Here is a 23,118-nt window from a genome sequence, read left to right on the forward strand (position 1 = left end):
CTACTGCATTGGAACAATGTAACCCAGTTCCGTATAAATATAACTGCTTTCTGACTGCTGATGGCTGAAGTTGATATTTACTCCTAACTGCTTGAACTGCTTACAAGGTAATTAGTCTTTGTAATATTCACTCATACAGGACTGCCCTGTTGAGATTGAATAAGCTGAAGTTTTATATTCTGTAACATTTTCTTTTGATTTGCTACGAGTATTAATTTTTGTATAATCAGTGTTTAATCTTTTGTATAAATTTTTTTTTATTTCTAAAGACAATCACTGTTAAGTCTTACTTCAGCTGCTAAAACAGTTCTAATAGCAAAGGACAGAGCAATTATATTAATCCTTCTTATAACTGAAGATAACAAGGGTACCAAGAGCGATTCTGCTGGAAGGTAAGCATGAATTTTAATTCATATGTCTAGTTAAAAATGATTGTTATTGTTTCCTGGGAGAGTAGGGACTACACCTAGATTTACTGGTATAAATTAGACAAGCAAGTGAGGGAATAATACTTATTCTGACCTGACAGCAAAAGACCACCTTGACACATTGATACTAGGGGTTATTCAGGAATGTGAGTGTAATACCAGAACTCACCACACTCTGTAAGTGAAGTCAATTCTGAAACGCGCTTGAAAATGAACAATAACTCAGTGAATACTCAGTCAAACAGGCATACAGACACACAGGCATGAAGCTTGAATTCTCTTCTTTTAAATGAAGTATTTTTTGTAAAAAAACAAATATTCTCAGTTTATGTAATCTGTATGAAAAGAGAGAGATGTCAGTCGTTCTCATCTCAGCTCATTAAGTTTTAATGTGACCCCGCCCACGGAGAGCACGCGCTATTCAAACGCAAATGACTGAGGCAATCCATGCAAACCGTGAACGCCCCCATATCAGCTCGAGAAAACACATCAAGTTTAATCAGATCATTGTACTTGTTTACACCGTCTCGCGGTGCTGTGAGGAATAATACTATCGTAATAATAATAATGGAAAATGTATCTCAGAAGTGCGGGTATTTCGAGGAGCAACGGATGCAGCTGAGCTGAGGAATACTGTAGTAAGTTTTTTCATTCTCAAGTGAATCGCGTTTCTGTGTGTGAATGAATGAACGACAGAGATGTGCGCTGTTTACCACAACTCGCAAAAACACGATTTAAATTGTAACCTTTTTAATAAAAAAATATATTTACAAGGTAGATGTAAACAAACTATTAAAAGGTAAATATAAGCCTTTTCTTTAAATAATTTTTATTGTGTTTTATTAGTGACAAATTTGGGGAGAGGATACATATTCCAAAACTGAAAATACAGTATGAGAATTAACTGCACAATTACTAGACATGTTTTCCTTGGATATTATACAATTTGCAAGCACAATTTGTGGAAAAATAAAAAAAAATTAGATGCTTCCAACTGTGAACCAATTTGGTAGAATACACACACACACATACATATTGCTCTTGCATTCTTTCTTGTGGCTCAGTGACACACCTGAATGAATGGCTCATTAAGTATGCGGGCCCCATTGTCTCCTCAGGTGCTAACCACTAAATATGCATGATGGTGTTGGATCGTTGACGCCCACTCGCATATTGCCTTTCCAAACAGAAAGTGTCTTGCAAAATTTAAATCAATGTATTGTTTTATGTGAATGATTAGGCAGGATGATTTTCAGATCATTTTGAAGAAAAAACTCTAGACGACAACATCCATTAGTCAAAAGTCTTATTGACACATATTTAGTATGTGTTTTGTGGCCTTATTTCAAAAACTTTAGTTTTTAGTTTTTTCACTAACCATGCATAAACATTATTCTCTCAAAAATACAAACATGTACATACATGTTGCTCACATATTATGGTAGCCCTGTTTGTGCTAAATAGAGTGTAATTACACCTTTGCCATTAATATGTTTATAAGCAACTGAAAAAAGCATAAATGTCAGGGCATGTCAGAACATCTCAAGGACCCCCAAAACACCTTAGACCCCAGAGGGTTAAGAAGCCGAGGCGGTCTAAAACCAATTTTTTGCCTGATATGCCAGAAGGCGAAACCACCAGCTCCCTCGAAGAAGAAAGGAGAGCTCTGCTGATAGAAGTTAAAAAGAAGAACCCTAATAATAAATTCATTGATGCTGCCATGGCAAGCACATGTGCTCTAAGGAGAAAAGAGATCATTGATAAAGAGCCACTAGTGGGTGATGTTCAATCCAGATGGCCAGCGTTATTCACGGAAAGACAGGTATTTTTTGGCATTTTCAAACACTAAACGCTTCCGATATTAAGAATGCAATTGTTCATGCTGCATTAATTACATTTCATATTTTTAATGTGTTAAACTGAAAGAAATTGGATGCATGCGTTCATCTTAACAGCACTTATATTTATATCTATCATTAATCACTGGACGTGATATGGTTGGTTTTGAATGAGAAACGGAGTATGTAACTCCTTTTGCATCATCTTTTTGGTCTGTCTCACCCAAATCCTGTTATATTGCTTAAGACAGTTAATTAAACTACTATAATAGAATATTCATTTGAGTCACATGGTCTTTTTTATGTTATGCTTTTAGATTGTTGTTGAATTTAGCCGTCTCTTGTCTGCTGACCTTATGAGTTCATTCTATGGGGGCTTAGATTAACTTCTCCCCAGGTTTTTGGAGCTTTACAAAAACATGGACCATGACAGTGTACAGCTTCATAAAATCCTCCAATGGCTTGATGCTGATGTAAGTATTTCTTGTAAACCAATAAGGGTTTTGTGAAATGTTTTGTTAGAACCCACATAATACAACATATGAATATATTTCTTTTGTGTAAGTACTTGTGTGTTGTGTGCATACTGACATTTCAGGACTCGAACCAGAACAAGCGAACTGCTGTCCTGCTTGGCTTGCCCCACTTCCTTCGTGAGAACTCCTCCAGTTTTTTGAAGTCTTGTGAGGTGTTCTTAAAGGGATACTTCACCTCTGGAAAGATGAATGTGTATTTAAAATAGGTCATTTATATAGAAGAAATGTGAAATTATTTTTGAATTTGGAGCTTTCTAGACTGAGAAAAGCCAGAAAATGTATTTTTGGCTTATGTGGATGAAAGACAACAACACCCAGAATGCACTTGCTTCGCTGCCCTAGGAGGCCACTCCCAAGCCGCGCCTACCGGTAAGAAAGCGCAGTTAAACAACAAGGCTAGGCTACTAGTGAGTCTCCGTGACGATTTTGAGATCGCCCAAAATGTCCGGGATTCGGCTTTTACGTTCTACAGTCGCCATTCATTATGTTTACTGTGGCGAGCAGGACGAGGCTGAGGGGCCTCAGCCCCTCAGTGTGAAATTGTGAAACGGCGCGAGGCCGGTGGCGTGATTACTGAGACGCACCGGCCTCGTATCTCTCACGGAGGAGCGGGAATTTTCTTAGCAATGTTAAAACACACATCAACCGATCACTTGTTTAGCGTTCATGTAAACACTACATTCAGATTCACCAATCGGAATGAATTCAGTTAGATTGAAACAAAAGGTGTGCATGTAAACAATGAATGGCGACTGCAGAAAGCAAAAGCCGAATCCTGGACATTTTGGACGATCTCGACGGCCGGGAAAAAGAGGATGGTAACCCCTACTACTCAGCTTTCTCCACAGAAAGACAGCCAATACTTGCATATGAGGTTAATTGTGCTCTTTGAAAATTGTCTCTAATACAGAAATGTATTTTAATACTACTGTTAGGGATGTCACGATTCATTCGCAACTGGTTGAAAATCAATTAAAAAATGTGATGATTCAAGTCGGTTGATGTTCAACGTATCGCCATTCACGTTTTAAACAGCAGGGATAATCAACTGAACCGATTCAAATCAAGTTCAAAGAAACATGCTTGTTTGTATACTCGTCATCACGTTGGAAAGGTTGTGTAAGTACCGCCCCATTGTTTACTAGCGTGGTGAAGGAGGATTGCTCAAATTTTATTGTATGTTGAATGACATATTTATGTCTTTGTCTTTGTGTCAGTTTATTGTTTAAAATGGTCCTTTCGTGTGCATATCCTGGATGTTTAATGAATGTTTAATGATGTCACCTGTGACCTTTCCAATGTGATGACGTCATGCCCGGTGCGTTGCAGACCAGCAATTGTGGAAAAAGATGAACAATTGTGGTTAAAGTATATACATTTTTATTTTTTGGGTGAACTAATCCTTTAAGTCAGAGCAGAAGGTCTTAAATTCATAGTCATGGAATTAAATTTTGCATACATTGCAAAACATGAATATCTTCCTCAGTATTTTCTTCCGGTTTTCCAAAAAATGTTCATGTTTGGTTACAAACATTCTTCAAAATATCTTCCTTTTGTGTTCAGCTTTTTAAATGTATTTATACAGAACAACTTGAGGGTGAAAGAATGACCGAATTTTCATTTTTGGGTAATGGTTCCTTTAACAACACATAATATAGTGTGTGTGTTCAATTGTTATAAAGTTGATACAATATATTGTGTTGTCATGTGGAATGGGTTCAATTCTTTTTTTTTTTTTTCAGCCATCCATTGAAATTGAGGACGTTGTGAAAGGAACTGACGCGTGCATTCTAATTGTAACTGAGGAGCAGCAATGTGATGTGCTTCCCAATGACACAATTGATGTCGCTCTCATTTTGGAGGAACATCTTGTTGTCACTGACATCTCCGATGTCCCCAAGGCATTTGGACTCCTGATGGGTCTTCTTTATGTTGTCAATATCGACTACCCCAAGACGATGAAATACACCTTTGAAGCTCTGCAAAAACTTATGAACATTGGTGGGAGTAGCTGTTCATCGTATGTTCATGGGCTTCGCAACAAGCTCTTGCGCAAAAAGTAGATTTTTTTTATTTTTTATTTTTTTAAGGAGCTTTAGGCTTTTTTGTGCCTTTTGCTACTTTTTAGAGTGCACATTTAAAGTTAGTCATGTTCTGACTTTGACTATGCATGTTTACACATCTCATGAAAACAAATGTTAATGTTTCCCATCTCAATTTTCTATACAGTAATGTGCAATTTCCTCTTCTATCCCTTCTATCTTTGTTTCTCGTTTTATTACCAATAAATTGCATTATGGTAGGAGTGTTTGGAAATTTGCAAGGTTAATATTCAATGTTTAAACTTCTGTCTTATTTGAGCTATGCTATGTAGAATCAGACCTTTATGCTTTTATCACATCTGTTTTAATGAATTGAAATTTAGTATTAAACATTTGTCATATGATGTTTCTTTAAAAGGCGTGGTCTTTTTATGCACTTTTTGCAGAAAGTTGATTTAGGAACTTTCTCATGATTTGTGCTATGCATATCCTACCATTTTTATTTCTCTTATAGTACAGTACACTCATTTTCCTTTAAATAGATGAGTGCCTTTGTCTTGCATACAAATCGATACAAAAAAAGTGATTTCAGTTGATCTGTTGACAGGAAATTGCTTGTTCAACTTAAATGTGAATGAAAGAGTTGTCTATCATTAAATAAATGAATGCAAGGCAAAATGTGTTGTCATCTTTATTTTAAATTCAAGTTAAAATATTTTTCCAGTTGACATAACTTGACTTATGTTGACTGGACTAGGAAATGATGGTTAATTCCACTCTAATGGGAAGTTACTTCAACAAAAGATATATTGTCAAGTTGACAAAAAAATGTAAGGCAGCGGGGTAACAAAGTTTTTTAAGTTGACTCAACAAATAGTTTTTTACAGTGTGTGGCCATCGTGATGACTGCAGATGAAGGTATCTTTCTAAATTGTGGTTATTTTTATTTAACCATGAAGTCCCATTGAGACTAAGGCCCCGTCCACACTACTGCGTTTTCGTTTAAAAACGGAAACCTTTTGCTACGCTTGCACCTCCCGTCCACACTAAAACGGCAAAAACAGAGACCCAAAACGGAGAAGTTTAGAAACGCTGCCGACCCGTTTTTCGTTTTGAATCTCCGGAGGGCATTTTAGTGTGGACGGGTCAAAACGGAGGACTTTAGAAATGATGACGCAGAGGCTCACACTCGGCTCTATGATTGGGTGTCATCAGTCATGGAGTTTACACAGGTAATATTCAGTACCAGTAAACTTCACCCGCTGGAACAGTTTCTTACAGTAAGAAACTGCCGCATCTCAGGCGCGGCTCGCGCGGTAAACGCATGCATGCTAGAAATAGAACCAACGCCTATTTTTCATGCGACACGTAAGTGTGTTGGAAGCGTTTCCAGGCAAAATAGAATAGGAAAAGATGTTTATATGTCATTTTGACACAAATACATATTAATAAATGACATTTTGATGTTTGAAAGCATTTTTTTACAGTCTATGTTTGAAAGTCTCTAGGTTTACACCGGCACGCGCATGCCCAGTGTTGGTGAATGGTCACGTGATCCGTGTTTTCAGTCGTTTTAATGTGGACAGAGATCAATTCTAATACGCAGCTAAAACGCTGGTGTGGACGGAGATTGTATTCGTTTTAATTCTCCGTTTCTAAACTAAAACGCAGTAGTGTGGATGGGGCCTAATGAGCTCTTCCTCATAGTAGACCTGGCCAAGACTGGCAGCAGCATAGATAAAACAGATAGTTTCAGCACATTACAATACTACAATAACAACAGATATGGGAACAGAAGCATAGACAAAACATTTTATAAGGGGAAAAAAATCCCATAGACAGAGACAAATCAGCCTCCAATTCTTTCATTTTGGATATAACAGCATTTCACTAGATTAAGTCTTTCAAGGGGCAGATTCCAGGCAGAATGTGCTGAATACATAAACACCCTTTATCCAAGCTCTGTACACACATTTGGGACCTAAAGTATAAAAACATCTTGAGAGTGCAAAGGGTGTTTTCCAGTACATTTCTTTAAAATAAAAACACAGTGATAGGAGGTAAGCAAACCAACAATTGCTTTTTAAATGATTTAACCGTGTACAAGCCTACGGGTGGCTAGAGCAGCAACTGTATGAGTTATGGACTTTCAATTAGTAATAAATCATAAACCTGCATCAATGTGTTACTTCCGGCGTGCCGCTATGATGGGGTCGCTGACGAGCGCTCTGTGTAAACTTTGTTGTTTTTCGTGTTATTTTGTGTTATTTGTGTTACTTCTTATACATACTTTCGCTCAGACAGTACAGACTCTCATCCAGTATGATCGACAAACACTACTGGACATCCGATCTAATTTAAACTTCGGTTCGGAAATAACGCTGCCTCAGTACTCCAGCTTCAGCGTCTACGCGCTCCCACTGTTGCCGGCCTGCATCCTAAGACACCGTCAGAAAAGGAGGAAAGGCAAGCGTGCTGGAATTCTATGCAGATCGCGGAAAAGAAGTTTTAATCCTCCTCTCCCTACCATCTTGTTAGCCAACATACAGTCTCTGGATAACAAACTTGACGAACTTAATGCGAGAATCACACACCAGCGGGACATTCGTAACTGCTGCGTTCTGGCTTTCTGTGAGACGTGGTTACACTCAGAAGTACCCGATACGGCCATTACACCGCCTGGATTCTCCATTTTTCATCATGACAGATCGCTAAACTCCGGTAAGAGCAGAGGTGGAGGTGTGTGCTTTATGATTAACACTCGCTGGGTCACTGATGTTACAGTTTTCTCTACACACTGCTCCCCTGAGAGCGAACTACTCTCCATTAAAGTGCGCCCTTTCTACCTCCCGCGGGAGTTTAATTCAATCATTCTTACAGTTGTTTATATCCCGCCTCACGTGGACAAAACTAAAGCATTGGACGAACTGTACAGCACCATAAATGGATTAGAAATTGCTCATCCTGACTCTGCTTTCATCGTTGTTGGGGATTTTAACAGGGTGAATATGAGGAAAGTTCTTCCCAAATTCTACCAGCACATAAATTTCCCCACACGAGGTGATCAGACATTAGATCACTGCTATTCAACACTAAAGGACATTTATAAACCTCTCCCCCGTCCAGCATTCGGCAAAGGTGACCACATTAGCATACTGCTGCTACCAGCATACAGACAATGCCTCAAACAGGAAAAAACAGTTTTTAAAACAGTTCACAAATGGAGTGAGGATGCCATCTCCACACTGCAGGACTGTTTTGAATCCACAGACTGGCAGATGTTTCATGATGCAGCAGGAGACAACACACAGGAATACACAGATTCTGTGGTATGCTACATTAACAAATGCACAGAGGATGTTGTCCCATCCATTAATGTTAAATCATTTCCAAACCAGAAACCATGGGTCAACGGTGAGGTGCGTGCCAAATTAAGAGCACAAACTGCTGCCTTCAACTCTGGGGATCTAACTGCTTACAAGAAGTCCAGGTATGACCTTCAGAGAACCATCAAATCAGCCAAAAGAGACTTTAGGGACAGGGTGGAGTCAGACTATCATGGCTCTGACCCCCAACGCATGTGGAGCAGTTTGCGCTATATCACGGACTACAAAGGAAGGAAAAGCAGTGGTGTGTCTTTGTCTGCCTCCTTACCGGATGAGCTTAATACATTCTATGCTCGCTTTGAGACAGGCAGCACATTCCCTGCTGTGAAAATACTTGCTGACCTTGACACCTGCCCTTTGGTTCTAACCACACTCGAACTGAGTAAGGCCTTCAAGAGAGTCAACGGCCGGAAAGCTCCAGATGGCATACGCGGACGTGTCCTGAGGGCTTGTGCTGTCCAGTTAGCAGATGTCTTCACCAACATCTTCAACCTCTCCTTGAGACTAACAGTGATCCCCACATGCTTCAAGCAAACCACCATCATCCCTGTTCCCAAAAAAACAACTGTCTCCTGCCTGAATGACTACCGCCCTGTAGCACTGACATCAGTGATCATGAGGTGCTTCGAACGGTTAGTCAAATCCCACATTTGCTCCTCTCTGCCTGATACTCTGGACCCATTCCAATTTGCTTACTGGTCTAACAGATCCACTGATGACGCCATTGCAATGGCCATACACTCTGCCCTGGAACACTTGGAAGGAAGAGACACCTATGTGCGGATGCTGTTTGTCGATTACAGCTCTGCATTTAACACCACCATTCCTACCAAACTTATAGCCAAACTGAAAGATCTGGGTCTTACCAGTCACTTATGTAACTGGGTCCTGGATTTCCTGACCGGCAGACCCCAAGTGGTTAGAATTGGCAATCACACATCCTCCTCACTCACACTCAACACTGGTGCCCCACAGGGATGTGTACTCAGTCCTCTCTTGTACTCCCCGTTCACTTATGACTGCTCTGCTAAGCATAGTTCCAACATCATCCTCAAATTTGCTGACGATACTACTATCCTAGGACTCATCACTAATGGCGATGAGACATCCTACAGAGATGAGGTTAATGCACTCACAGCATGGTGTGCTGATAACAATCTCTCTCTAAATGTCAGAAAGACCAAGGAGATGATCGTGGACTACAGGAAGTCACAGAGAGAGAGTCACGCTCTTATTCACATCAATGGAGAGATAGTAGAGACAGTTAAGAGCTACAAGTTCCTTGGCATTCATATATCTTCAGCGAGTGGTGAGAACAGCAGAGCTCATCATTGGACATAAACTCTCATCCTTACAGGACATCTATCAAACTCGCTGCTTGAGAAAGGCTCGCAGCATCATCAAGGACTGCACTCACCCTGCTCAGCACCTGTTTGCCATACTGCCATCTGGCAGACGCTTACGATCCATCCGATCACGGACAACTAGATTGAAGAACAGCTTCTATCTTCAAGCCATCAGCCTGCTAAATAACCAACCATCCTTCATCTAAAACTGGAATACATGATGCTCTTATTTTTACTTTATTGTACTTGCACTTTTATTGTACTTGCACTTCCACTCAAAAAATCTCTGTGCTATCCACGTAAGTCTATGTCTTATATTGTCACTATATGTATGAGCCTCGTCACAAGCATTTCAATGCACAGTTCTTCCCTATTGTTAACTATGCAAATGACAAATAAATGCCTCTTGACTCTTGATGTGAAGTTGAGCTCTGGAAGCAGCTAAAGAACAGAGCGGTGATGAGATTTATGAAATTAAAATTGAGTTACCGCTCTGTCTCAGGTTTGATTTACATCTATTTCTGGAAACCCAGAGTTTTCCTTATTTCAAGGTCACACTAAAGCTGCTTTTTGAAATGGGCCCCAGGAACTCTTCTTTGTTGACCTGGTTGTATCTTATGATTGAGCGTCATCAAGATCTGAGATGGTGGGTGTCAGGTCTGGTGAATTGATGTGCAATACCAACATTTTCATCGGTTGCAAATGAATAAGCTGCCTTTGAGATAGTGCTTTGAATGTGATGATGAGTATGATTTCAACTAACTGGCTTGACTTCCAAAATATTGCCAGTCAATAAATTGCAGTATAAGTCACTTCCGTGTTGGATTCAAGAGAGAGACCAGAATGTTGCCGCTTGGTCGTGACTAGCGTGCACCAGTTGCTAATTGAACTGGCTGTTTATTTTATTTTTTTAAACAGTCTGAGAATTAACAATTGACTCATTGGTTACAAATTCCCAAACAGTTTACATTACTATTAAATGTAATAAATTACTTCAATCACTTTAATAATTTAAAATACTTTTAGATTATCAACACTTGATCCACTAATACTAACACTTTATTTTCTCTTCTCTTGTCAAGTCAAGTCATCTTCATTTATATAGCGCTTTTAACAATGTAGATTGTTTCAAAGCAGCTTTACAGAGATAAACGTATAATTTATGGTAACAGAAATTGTTTTGGCTTTATAGCGGTTCTTTAGTAAAGTTATTTTCCAGCTAAGGTTAGTTATGATTGATTAGCTTCCGTCGCAACAATCATTTGTTATTATATTAGGGGCCGCTAAGACGACACAATTCTCTCTACATAGACTTTAAACGCGAACCTGTGAGAAACGCTGATGGCGTTCACATGCGCATTAAGAATTGGTTCTATAGTTATGTGCTTTTGAATATATATACGCAGGTTTGTAATTCCCTACAAACCAAGCCTAAACAAAGTACTGGTGTTTCCTTATAATTTTGATACAGAATTTTATTTTATTTGATCAATTCGGGGTAGATACGCAAATTGAGTTTCCCGACAACGCTTTATCTGTAGAGTGGTAAAGGGATTCTCCATAGGGAGAGACTAGTTGGCACTTCAGCACAGCGTTGTCATCGGGTCCAGGCGAAGGTCCTTCATCAGATCTGGATACGGCCTGGATCCGGCAGGCTGCGGGAAAACCTCGGGATAAACAAAGACACTAAAATTAGCGTAGATGCCATTCTTCTTATGATGTAACGAGTACATCAGGATTTATGGGAAGTGTTCCCGGTTCCAGCTGACCTAATCTATGCAGCCTAACATTGAATTATAGAAGTCTATAATGTATTATGTGAACGCTAGGTCAAAGAGATGTGTTTTTAGTCTAGCTTTGAACTGACAGAGTGTGTCTGCTTCCCGGACAATGGTAGGAAGGCTGTTCCAAAGTTTTGGTGCTAAATAGGAGAAGGATCTACCGCCAGGAGTCGATTTTGATATTCTAGGTATTATCAACTGGCCGGAATTTTGAGATCGCAATAGACGTGAAGGACTATAATGCGTTAAGAGCTCGCTCAAGTACTGCGGAGCTAAACCATTTAGTGCTTTGTACGTGATCAGCAATATTTTAAAATTGATGCGATGTTTAATAGGGAGCCAGTGCAGTTTTGACAGAACCGGGCTAATATGGTCATACTTCCTGGTTCTGGTAAGAACTCGAGCTGCTGCGTTTTGGACCAGCTGTAGTTTGTTTATTAAGCGTGCAGGGCAACCACCCAGTAGAGCATTACAATAATCTAGCCTTGAGGTCATGAACGCATGAACTAATTGTTCCGCATTTGTCAATGAGAGCATATGACGTAATTTAGATATATTTTTAAGATGGAAAAATGCAGTTTTACAGATACTGGACACGTGACTTTCAAATGAAAGATTGGTATCAAAGAGCACACCCAGGTTCCTAACCGACGACGAAGACTTAACAGAGCAGCCATCAAGTGTTAGACAGTTTACTCTTCTATATCTATTATTAATTTTTTTTTAAAAAAACTGTGTTAGACTAAACTGTGGAGGGTTATTGCACTTGCATATTGTTGTCTTATTATAAGTCAATTGCTTCTTTTGCTTTCCTCATTTGTAAGTCGCTTTGGATAAAAGTGTCTGCTAAATGATTAAATTTAAATGTACTTTTCGGATGTAACTGTAATTTGATTACCATCTATTTAAAATGTAACTATAACAAAATGCAGTTACACATATTTTGTATTTTAAATGCAATGTCATTACATGTATTCTGTTACTCCCCAACCCTGACTATACATAAGTTCATATTGTTTATATTCTGTATATTACATTTTGGATGTTAACAGTGTTGTTTAATAAAACCATATGATTACTTGCTTTTGATACTTTATTTATTTGAACTAATTATTGTTGCCTCGGTGTGTATTTTGAATCATTTTCAAGGCTATGTTGAATTTTTATTACCAGAACAAAAAATCTGGTTACTTGATTACAAAGATAATCGTTAGTGACAGCCCTAGATTAGTGAAAACATTTCAAAATGCTCTTGCGTTGTTTTGAATTTTGTGACTTTCAGTCGAATAAAGGGCTATTTTTCCAGTAATAGATTTAGTTATTGAAGATTTCTGATAATGGTGTGTTACGGCTCAGTTTTGTTTTTTGTTTTTTTCCTGTTGTCTTCTCTTTCTTTCTATAGGTTGCCAGATAAGGATCCACACCTGTCTTGAATTTGGGAATGTATTTAAGATACCTCTCGTCTTGTGAACTCAATATTGTGCACCATCTAATGATGGTGAGATTATGATTTCATTCACACTCCTAGAGATTGTGGCTAAGTTGTAAAGCTTTTGATTATCAACACGATGAAACACGGTAGCAATCAAATTAATTTATTAAGTGAAAAGAGTAAATATCACACATACTAAATGCTACTAGGAGGAAGACTAAACCACTAAGAGATCAAATAATCAATAATCAAGACAGAAACTACCAACTAATACAAACTTAAAATGTAATGGCAAGCAGATGAATAACAGTTATATTTGGGAAAGTCATGTGTGGTCTCTCAAGATGATACGAGTATTCATAACATAACACAAATATGCATTTATTATGAACTCAGATAGCAAGCATAACGTTTATATCCGTCATAAGCTGACCCTAGATGAACAGCCTCTGCACATATGGCAATCTCATACAGGATCTCACAAAAGTGATTAAACCCCTCACATTTTAGTCACATCTTCTCAAGGGACAATACTATGGAAATTAAACTCGGATATATTTTAGAGTAGTCAATGTGCTGCTTGTATAGCAGTATATATTTACTGTCCTCTGAAAATAACTCAACATACAGCCATTATTGTCGAAAAAGCTGGCAACAAAAGTGAGTACACCCTGTGAATATGTCAAAACTGTGTCCAAAGTGTCAATATTTTGTGTGAGCACCATTGTTATCTAGCACTGCCTTAATCCTCCTGGGCATGGAGTTCACCAGAGCTGCACAGGTTGTTGCTGGGATCCTCTTCCACTCCTCCATAATGACATCACAGAGCTGCTGGCTGTTAGACACATGGTGCTTCTCCACCTTCCACTTGAGGACGCCCCACAGGTGCTCAATAGGGTTCAGGTCTGGAGACATACTTGGCCACTCAATCACCTTCCTCAGGAAGGCAGTTGTCATCTTGGTGGTGTGTTTGGGGTCATTATCATGCCGTTTGGCCCATTTTCTGAAGGTAGGGGATCATGTTCTGCTTCAGAATGTCACAGTACATGTTGGAATCCATGTTTCCCTCAATGAAGCACAGCTCCCTGACAAGCGCAGCACTGACAAGCTGACCTTCCGCTTCTGCAACCTCTAAAGCAATGCTGGCAGGACTCATGCGTCTGTTTTTTGAAGCCAGCTTCTGCACCTGACGCACAGCATGAGAACTCAACTTCTTTGATTGACCCTTGCGAGGCCTGTTCTGCGTGGAACCCGTCTTGGAAAACCTCTGTATGACCCTGGCCCTGTACTGTAACTCAGTTTCAAGGTGTTACCATCTTCTTATAGCCTAGGTCAGGGGTGCCCAATCCTACTCCTGCCGATCGACTGTCCCGCACAGTTCATCTCCACCCCTAATCAAACACACCTGCCTTTAATTTTCAAGTGATCCTGAAGACCTTAATTGGTTGCTTCAGGTGTGTTTGATTAGGGTTGGAGATGAACTGTGCATGACAGTCGATCGGCAGGAGCAGGATTGGGTACCCCTGGCCTAGGTCATCATTGTGGAGAGCAACAATTCTAATTCTCAAATCCTTAGAGAGTTCTTTGTCATGAGGTGCCATGTTGAACATCCAGTGGTCAGTTTGAGAGAATTGTACTCCTAGCACAAATTTTAACTGCTCTAATACAAGATACAACAATTTGTATGGTCCTGTCAAGCAGACAAAAACATGAACATGATGAATAGGACATGTGGCTTTGCATGGTTAAACGATGTACAGCTATTATTACTTAAAGTGTACTCATTTTTGTTGCCAGCTATTTTGATGGCTGTATGTTGAGTTATTTTCAGAGGACAGAAAATATATACTGCTATACAAGCAGCACATTGACTACTCTCAAATATATCCAAGTTTAATTTCTATAGTATTGTCCCTTGAGAAGATAATATAATAAAATGTTTGCTGAAATGTGAGGGGTTTACTCACTTTCATGAAATACTGTATATAGGTTGTGGAGCTGCGAAGGTTTAAAAGTATAACCTTGGTTGTGCCGTTGTCCCTTCAGATCAGAAACTCAGAACAACAGTAGCCGCTTTCTGACTGGAGGAACCTTTTCACAGTTCCTAGAACTATTGGCTAAAGTACCCGGATGTCGGTGTGTTCGCACCGCAGGAACTAGGAACAATTTTAGTTCTAGGAACTCCATTTGGAGGAACTAATTTAGGTCCTACTTCAGAGTAGGGTCTAAACCAACACTATAGGAACTACCCGTGACATTAGTGTACGCTGATGACCGAACGCGCGCGGAACACCAGCACCCGCCATTTTTAAAACAGCTATAATGTAAACACACAGATTATAGCCTATATATTTACTCCAGAAACTAACTATACAAACATGGAAAACAGTGATAGATGGGTCTCTAAACCTTTATGTTGAAGAGAAAATCCAACGCAACTTTGAGGGGACCAAGCCAAACATGATTATGTTTATCTGCCCAGCTAGCAACACTGGACATCAACCACACGGCATAGGCAAATAACCTTTTTTTCATACTGTCTACTTTCTATAACAGTTCTATCTAATAACATATTAAACAGTACTGTTAGACAGATCGCTAACTAATAAACATTTTGCTCTGGCGTTCTCAGCGCCGCCAAAATAAAGGTCCGCCGCGCCGTCAAAATAAAAGTCGCCGTGCTTGCGTCACTCCCTTACCCCTCCTACCAGTTCCTATGGCCACTTGGCCAGTGCGAACGCAAACAGCAAAACCGAGTTTGGGGGAGAGTAGTTCATAGAACTTTTTAATAGTGGACAGTTCCTATAACTAAGTTCCTGTAACTACTTGGTACTTTAAAACGGCTAGTGTGTCCACCTGGGGATACTCTTATCCCTCTTAACACATTTGCATTGTCCCAATGACACAGTTAAAACAAACTGTATTTTTAGGACTTTTGATATGCATTAATTTATTTCCAGATATCTTTAAAAATCCTTAGGGCAATGTCCTGAACCTGTACAGTCCAACAGTCCAAACCTTTTTAACCTCTTGTCACACTCAGAACTCTACAATGTCTATCATGAATGGGTTTGCAAATGACTTTTCAGGTCTCTTCGGTATGTAAAACGCACGTCACACTGAAGACACGCAAAAGGCTTTTCTCCAGTGTGAAGTCTCATGTGAGCTTTAAGATTTCCTTTTTGTGAGAAGCTCTTCCCACAGACTTTGCAGGTGTAAGGCGTCCCATCAATGTGACTTTTTGTGTGAAGGCGGAGGCTGCTTTTATGATTGAAACCCTTTCCACATTGATGACATTTAAAAGAGTTCTCTCCTGAGTGAGTCATCATGTGGAATGTAAGGCTTACCTTGCGTGTGAAACTCTTTCCACACTGAGCACATATGAACGGCTTCTCTCCAGTGTGACTGTTCATGTGATACCTAAGGTTTAGCACTGTTGTGAAGCTCTTTTCACACTTATCACATTTGAATGGCTTTTCTCCAGTGTGAGTTCTCATGTGGGATTTAAGGGTGTTTTTATGTGTAAAACTCTGTCCACAATGAGTGCATGTGTAAGGTTTTTCTCCAGTGTGAATTCTCATGTGGACTTTAAGGTTTCCTTTTTGATTGAAACTGCTTCCACACTGTTGGCAGGTGAAAGGGTTCTCTACTTTGTGAATATTCATGTGGACTACAAGGTTTTGTTTTTTAGTGAAACCTTTTCCACACTGTTTACAGGTGTAAGGGATCTCTCCAGTGTGAAGCCTTATGTGGGTATTAAGGTTTGATTTTTGGCTGAAATTTTTTCCACACTGTTGGCAGGTGAAAGGCTTTTCTCCAGTGTGAATCCTCATGTGGACTTCAAGGTTTTGTTTTATACTGAAACTCTTTCCACACTGTTCACAGCTGAAATGGCTGTTAGATGTGGTCTTCTGGGCTCTTTTTTTGTGTGAAGAAGTCTTTTTATTCTTTGTGGATTTTTTTCCAGTTCTGCGATCATGATGTTTCTCATGCTGATTTTTCTTGTTCCAACTTTTGTCTTCCATTTCATTCAGTTCTTGACTCTCCTCTTTCACTGGCATTAGGTCTAAGGTAACAAAAAAACAAGTTTACACCAGTTTAGTTACACAAAGCAGCAGACATCAAAACCAACATAAGACACGAAAACGTACAGAAAAAGGCAACTGAAAGAGGTGATTCCTGTCTCAATATTGTCAACTCTTCGTACTTAACTTTCACACTTTCAAGTTGTCTGTTATCAAACCCTTTATCAAACATTGCTTGACCATGGGAGAACTGGTTTGTTTTCAGGTTCAAAGGCACCACTTCATAAAAATCCCAGACCATCTTTCCTGCACCGAATTACTTTTATTTAAGGATTTTAATACAATAAAAGTTTTTCTTAATTTACTAAAAAAAAAATCTTAATTTGCAAAAATTAAACACTTTAACTTGTTCAAACCTTGAATTATAAAGCGCAAACACAAACTTACCATTAATGTACAAAATTTTTAGAAATGGTGTACCTTAGTCAGGATTTAAGCCCCATCACAGCAAAGAAACTATGCTAATTAAGATTACATCTTCTAATGCTATTAGATATTTCGGCAACATAAACCACAACATTCTCTTGAATTGTTTTTAGAATGGTATTGGCATTATGGAGCAAGAGCTAGCATGGTTTGTCCTGTCTATCTGATTGCTACAACTTTGCTTATGAAGAGAAGGGGTGGGGGTGATAGATGTTACTATGCAACCTTATCGCAGTATTACTGGTATAAGGTATGTACATTGAATAAAGAGCTACTGAACCTTTTTTTTGTCTTTCTCTGGCACATGGTTTCTTGACTGGCAAATAAAACCTGTATTTAATTTTTACTGAATTTATAAACGCATCTCTACATGATGTGAGGGTCTTTATCTCATGAAGCCACATCATAATTGTGTAACGCCCCATTGCTTTCAGCTAATAAAACCAGAAAAATTCAGCAATTTTCTGGTGTTATTTTATGATTGGTTGGAGCAGTCTTTAGCACTTCTGAACATACAGCCTGTGCACAACTCTCCAAGTTAGTGCTGTGTGTGACTGTTTAAATGATGTCAAAGATGGGGTGGCTAGTAATTATTCACACCTGTCTTGTTTGGTTCAATTGAATCTAACTCAGGTTTGTTTCCCGACTTTGTGCAGATCTTTTGGGCAGGTGTGAATACAGCAATCGCACTCGGGTGCGGACCAAACAACTGTACCGAGACCCAGCTGAAGAGGTGCTCTCGGTCTGGTTTCAAACAAACTCTGGTATTGTTCATTTAAGGTGTGAACATGACCCGACCCAATTGCAGAAAGCACTGCGCCTTTTTTTTGTAATTCGGGGTGATGAAATGCCTATACATTAGATTAGGGGTGCAACAGATCGCAGTTGATCCGTGATCCGTACAGACCAGCTGCCCCATGGTTCGGCACGCATGTGATTCACTGATTAACTGATAAATTTAACCATCATAGAGTGCAAGTTTATAATTTGGATGTGTTTTGTCTTGCCAATTTACACATTCAAACTATCTTAAACGCAGAAGAAGAGGCAAAAATCGGGACTCGTGCGTTATCTGTGACCACAGCCCATTAGATGGTGCCTATATATTTCAGATATAGCGCTCCAACACTGAATTGATTCCTCTTTCGCGTTTCCTTGCCCTTGAACGGACACATGCACACAAAATGATGTAAAAAAACTCATCTAAATACCCGTCTCGGCAAGTATTCTCTCAGTCATGTCATAAGTGAACAGTTGAGAAAGAAACCGGATGTTTGTCAGTTTTTTCGGTCCGTGTATTAGGTCTTAAAGTGACAGCAGAGACCTAATATTCCTACTGTTGTCTGTGTCATTAATGTTAAAAAAAACAACAACAAAATACAGTGTTCACAAAGATGAAACTATATTTAATTTCCACAGTAAATAAATAGTGTTATTTTACATTTAGGCTTAATTATTAATTTCTGTACCTGAATAGGCCTACTACTGTTAGACTTTGTAACTTTATTTAGTATTCATCCCTGCTTGTAATTTGTGTATTTTTTCTTATTTTATTACTGACTGTTCACTTGTTTTTAATAATGTTTAAACTTTATCAGTTAAGAGCATTCTCTCTCCGCCGCAACCATCTTGCAGCACATCTTCATCTTCAAAAAAAATCCTAATTACAACATTGAATAGATGACACTATCAAAGGATGCTCATAAGTTTCTTGATACTCCCTGCTTTTCCCTGCTTGGGAATTTCTGTCCAATGAATGGATGACCATAGCACACGTGTGGTTTTGTTTACAAATTTTGGTTCACTTGCAAAAAAGGCAGTGTGAAAGCGAACCACACCAAACAAAAAACTCAACATTGTTTTTGGTCTGAACCAAAGCAAGTGAACTAGCGGACTTCCCTGCACTCTAAGCCCGAACAGTACTACTAGCTTATAAAGACTGAGGTCACTACAGTTAAAATTTCTTGCTGAGTTAATCCACCTTCAATCTATTAATGTCTATGAACAAATATGTATTTTTATTTTTGTGTGCCTCAGCACACCGCTGGTTCACTCACTATTTTTAAGTGTACTGTCGATCACGTGATATGACGTCATGACGTGCGGCCCTAACTGACGTTACCTGAAAAATCTATCCAAGATGACTACCCTCTCGAGCGACATGGTATCAAGCATGAAACAACTTGTAAGTAAACCAAAACACTTCAAAACTACTTTGCTTGTTGTAATATTGTAAGAATATCATATTACACGTGATATTTGACTGTTAGATGAGGCTATTTTTAATATATAAGTTGCGTGCAGCTTCACGGTGCTGCGGGCGCGATTACCGTCAGTCCGCCTGCTAGTGACAGATAATATCCTGTGTACTGTTAATGTCATGGCAGGGCAATAATGTTAACGTTAGTCAATAACTCTTTTCAGCAAGCGATAGTCCTTCTGTTTTTGAGTGTGTTGCTGCTGTTTGTGTTAAGCATCCTGTGATATTTGACTGTTAGACGAGGCTATTTTTAATATATAAGTTGCAAGCATGCAGCTTCACGGTGCCGCGCGCATTTTTTATGCGCCGAAAGCGCGATTACCGTCAGTCCGCCTGCTAGTGACAGATAATATCCTGTGTACTGTTAATGTCGTGGCAAGGCAATAATGTTAACGTTAGTCAATAACTCTTTTCAGCAAGCGATAGTTCTTCTGTTTTTGAGTGTGTTGCTGCTGTTTGTGTTAAGCACCCTGCTCTGGTAAGTTCAAAGTGATGTTATTCCTACATGCACCCAAATGAGCTAGTGGCTAACGTTAGCTGTAACTTTTACTCAACCAAAGTTAAGGTTATGGACATAATAGTTACCGAATGAACTCTACAAGTTTTTATTAAACCTTTACAAACGTCTTTTCATTATAGGTTGAAGTGGAAGAAGTGCAGTGAGCATCCCCCGAAATCAAGGTGACTCAAATGTTCATTTAGGCTGTAACCTATTTTTCACCATTTCTTTTATTTGGAGCCTAATTCATTAGCAAATAAAGCTAGCCTTACACTATCTCTTGAGCTAATATTTGTGAATAACAAGTTAGCCACCCTCTGAAGTGGAACAACATGGTTTCTGTGTTGTCAGACAATTCATTTAACCCTCTGATGGTCCTCGGTCATTTCTGACCGAATAATTTTCTGTTTTGAAATTTAAAAAAATCACAGCTTCATCGGAAGGTTATGAAACTTGGTGACTTTTCTGGCATTAGGTATGTGAATACAAAAAAAAATTGAGGTCATGATCCGAGCATGCTAAGTGGTCGTAAAAAAAATAGTCACACTCGTGGTCTTCGGTCAAAAATGACCGACCCATAGGAAATGAATGGGAAATTTACAAAAACACAAAAATTCTCTGAATTTTTGTCTGTACAATCTACAAATCGGACACGATTCTAAAAAAAAGTACACCGCAGTAAAGGGGTGACACTCTACAACATCAAGAGTGCAAAAAATTCACACCCACCCACACACACACACATACAAACACACGTTTATACACATACACACCAATAAATTCAGATTACAAAAATCTGTTTTGAATTTTTAAAAATCACAGCTTCATCAGAATGTTACGAAACTTGGTGACTTTTCTGGCATTAGGTATGTGAACACACAAAAAAAATTGAGTTCATGATCCGAGCATGCTAAGTGGTCGTAAAAAAATTAGTTATGATTTTGGTCTTCGGCCAAAATTACCCCCATAGGAAATGAATGGGAAATTGACAAAAACACAAATTCTCTACAAATCAGCCACGATGCAGAAAAAAAATGCTCAGCAATGAAGGGGTGAAGCTCTAAAACATCAAGAGTGAAAAACATAACATAACTAATAATTATAATTAATATATGTATATATAATTAATATAATAATTATTAAAATTATTAAAATAATAATTAATAAAATGTTATAAACCTTGGCAAAAAGTATTATTTGAGAATTTCTAAAAAAATACATTCAATCCACATCTTAAAAGTAAGTAATTTGGTCCAAAAACAACTAGAATTCACAAACATCTCCATTTAGAGCTATACAGGCATCTAGTGGTAAACCCATGCAATATCATGTTTTATTTAATTTTATGATTAATAAATTGATGAATTTTTTTTTATTTTATTTTATTTCTGAAAGCCTAGTCTCTATTTTACCCGAAAATACTGCATAGAATTTTTTTTTTTTGTCAAAAAAAAAAAAAAAAATCATTATTTTCAATGTCAAAAAATGTACTATAAATATTGCATAAATATTAATAAGTTCAATCAAATTGTCTCAAAATTCTAAATTAAAAAGAATAAATATTATAGAACAAAAATAAATTGCATTGGTTTTTACTGGGATGGAGGAAGTTTCATTTTTAGGTGTCCGGTCATTTATGACCGGGAAGGCCCCTAGTGTGACTGCTAAACGAAGACCATCAGAGGGTTAAAAGTGTAGGAAGAGCGGAAGCAGACACACTCTGAGTGATTTCATAATATCAAAGCATAAAGCAGATAAGACCCCACCTGTATTTTGAAATCTGATAACATTGTTATTTGTACTCTTGGTCATGAAGTGCTTCACTGGTTGGGGGGGGTCAGCCCTGGTCTAGATCAGTTATTTTAGGCAGTCAGCAGTGAATGCATGGACACTGAAGACTTTGACCTCTGAGCTAGAACAGAGTTTTAAAAAATGAATGCTGTTGATGTTCTGACATGTTTGTATAAAACAATTTTAAGACTGAATAAAAGAAAAAAGAAAATGTACAGCTTAAGTAATTTTTTTTGTAGTAGTTTTAACTTGTAAATTTCATTAGCTTGTGGGTTATACACAAGTATTTTTTAGAGTTATTAGATTTCTATTTAATTAAGTACCATTAGATCAAAATAATTAAGTATGGAGAAACTAAAAATGTGCGAGTGTTAAACAATATTTTTAAGCACGGTGCACTTAAAAAAAATCTTAAACAAAATTTAAATATTTAAGTTTGATTAGATTGTAACTTTTTAAAAAATCTAACTTAACCCTCTGGGGTCTGGGGTGTTTTTGGGGTCCTTGAGATGTTCTGACATGCCCTGACATTTGTGCTTTTTTCAGTTGCTTATAAACATATCAATGGCAAAATAAAATTACACTCTATTTAGCACAAACAGGACTACCATAATATTTGAGCCACATGTATGTACATGTTTTCATTTTTGAGAGAATAATGTTTATGCATGGTTATTGAAAAAACTAAAAATGAAAGTTTCTGAAATAAGGCCACAAAACACATACTAAATATGTCAATAAGACTTTTGACTAATGGATGTCGTCGCCTAGAGTTCTTTCTTCAAAATGATGTGAAAATCATCCTGCCTAATCATTCACATAAAACGATACATTGATTTAAGTTTTGCGAAACACTTTTAGTTTGGAAAGCCAATATGCGGATGGGGCGTAAACGATCATGCATATTTAGTAGTTCACACCTGATGAGACAATGCCCCTGCATACTTAATGAGCCATTCATTCAGGTGTGTCACCTATAGCTAACTTAAATATACAAGCTTCATAAAAATGATCATTCTAGAAGAAAATTTCAGATGGCATTTAGAGGCTTTTGCATCTGAACTCTTCATATATATACACACACATATATATATATATACACTACTAAATTGGTTCACAGTTGGAGGCATCGCAATTTTTTTTTTTTTTTTACAAATTGTGCTTGCAAATTGTATAATATCCAAGGTAAACATGTCTAGTAATTGTGCAGTTAATTCTCATACTGTATTTTCAGTTTTGGAATATTTATCCTCTCCCCAAATTTGTTA

General features: G+C 38.2%; 1 protein-coding gene across 1 annotated transcript in view; it reads left to right on the forward strand.

The window, feature by feature from the left end:
• Window positions 1-352: 352 nt before the first annotated feature.
• Window positions 353-23,118, forward strand: part of LOC307157472 (uncharacterized protein) — a 101,388-nt gene continuing 78,622 nt past the window's right edge. The window contains exon 1 of the mRNA XM_079869385.1: window positions 353-392. The gene's annotated coding sequence lies outside the window, so the exon portion shown is untranslated. The remainder of the gene's footprint in view (window positions 393-23,118) is intronic.

Source organism: Squalius cephalus, assembly GCF_949319135.1.
Source record: "Squalius cephalus genome assembly, chromosome: 4".
Lineage (NCBI taxonomy): Eukaryota > Metazoa > Chordata > Actinopteri > Cypriniformes > Leuciscidae > Squalius > Squalius cephalus.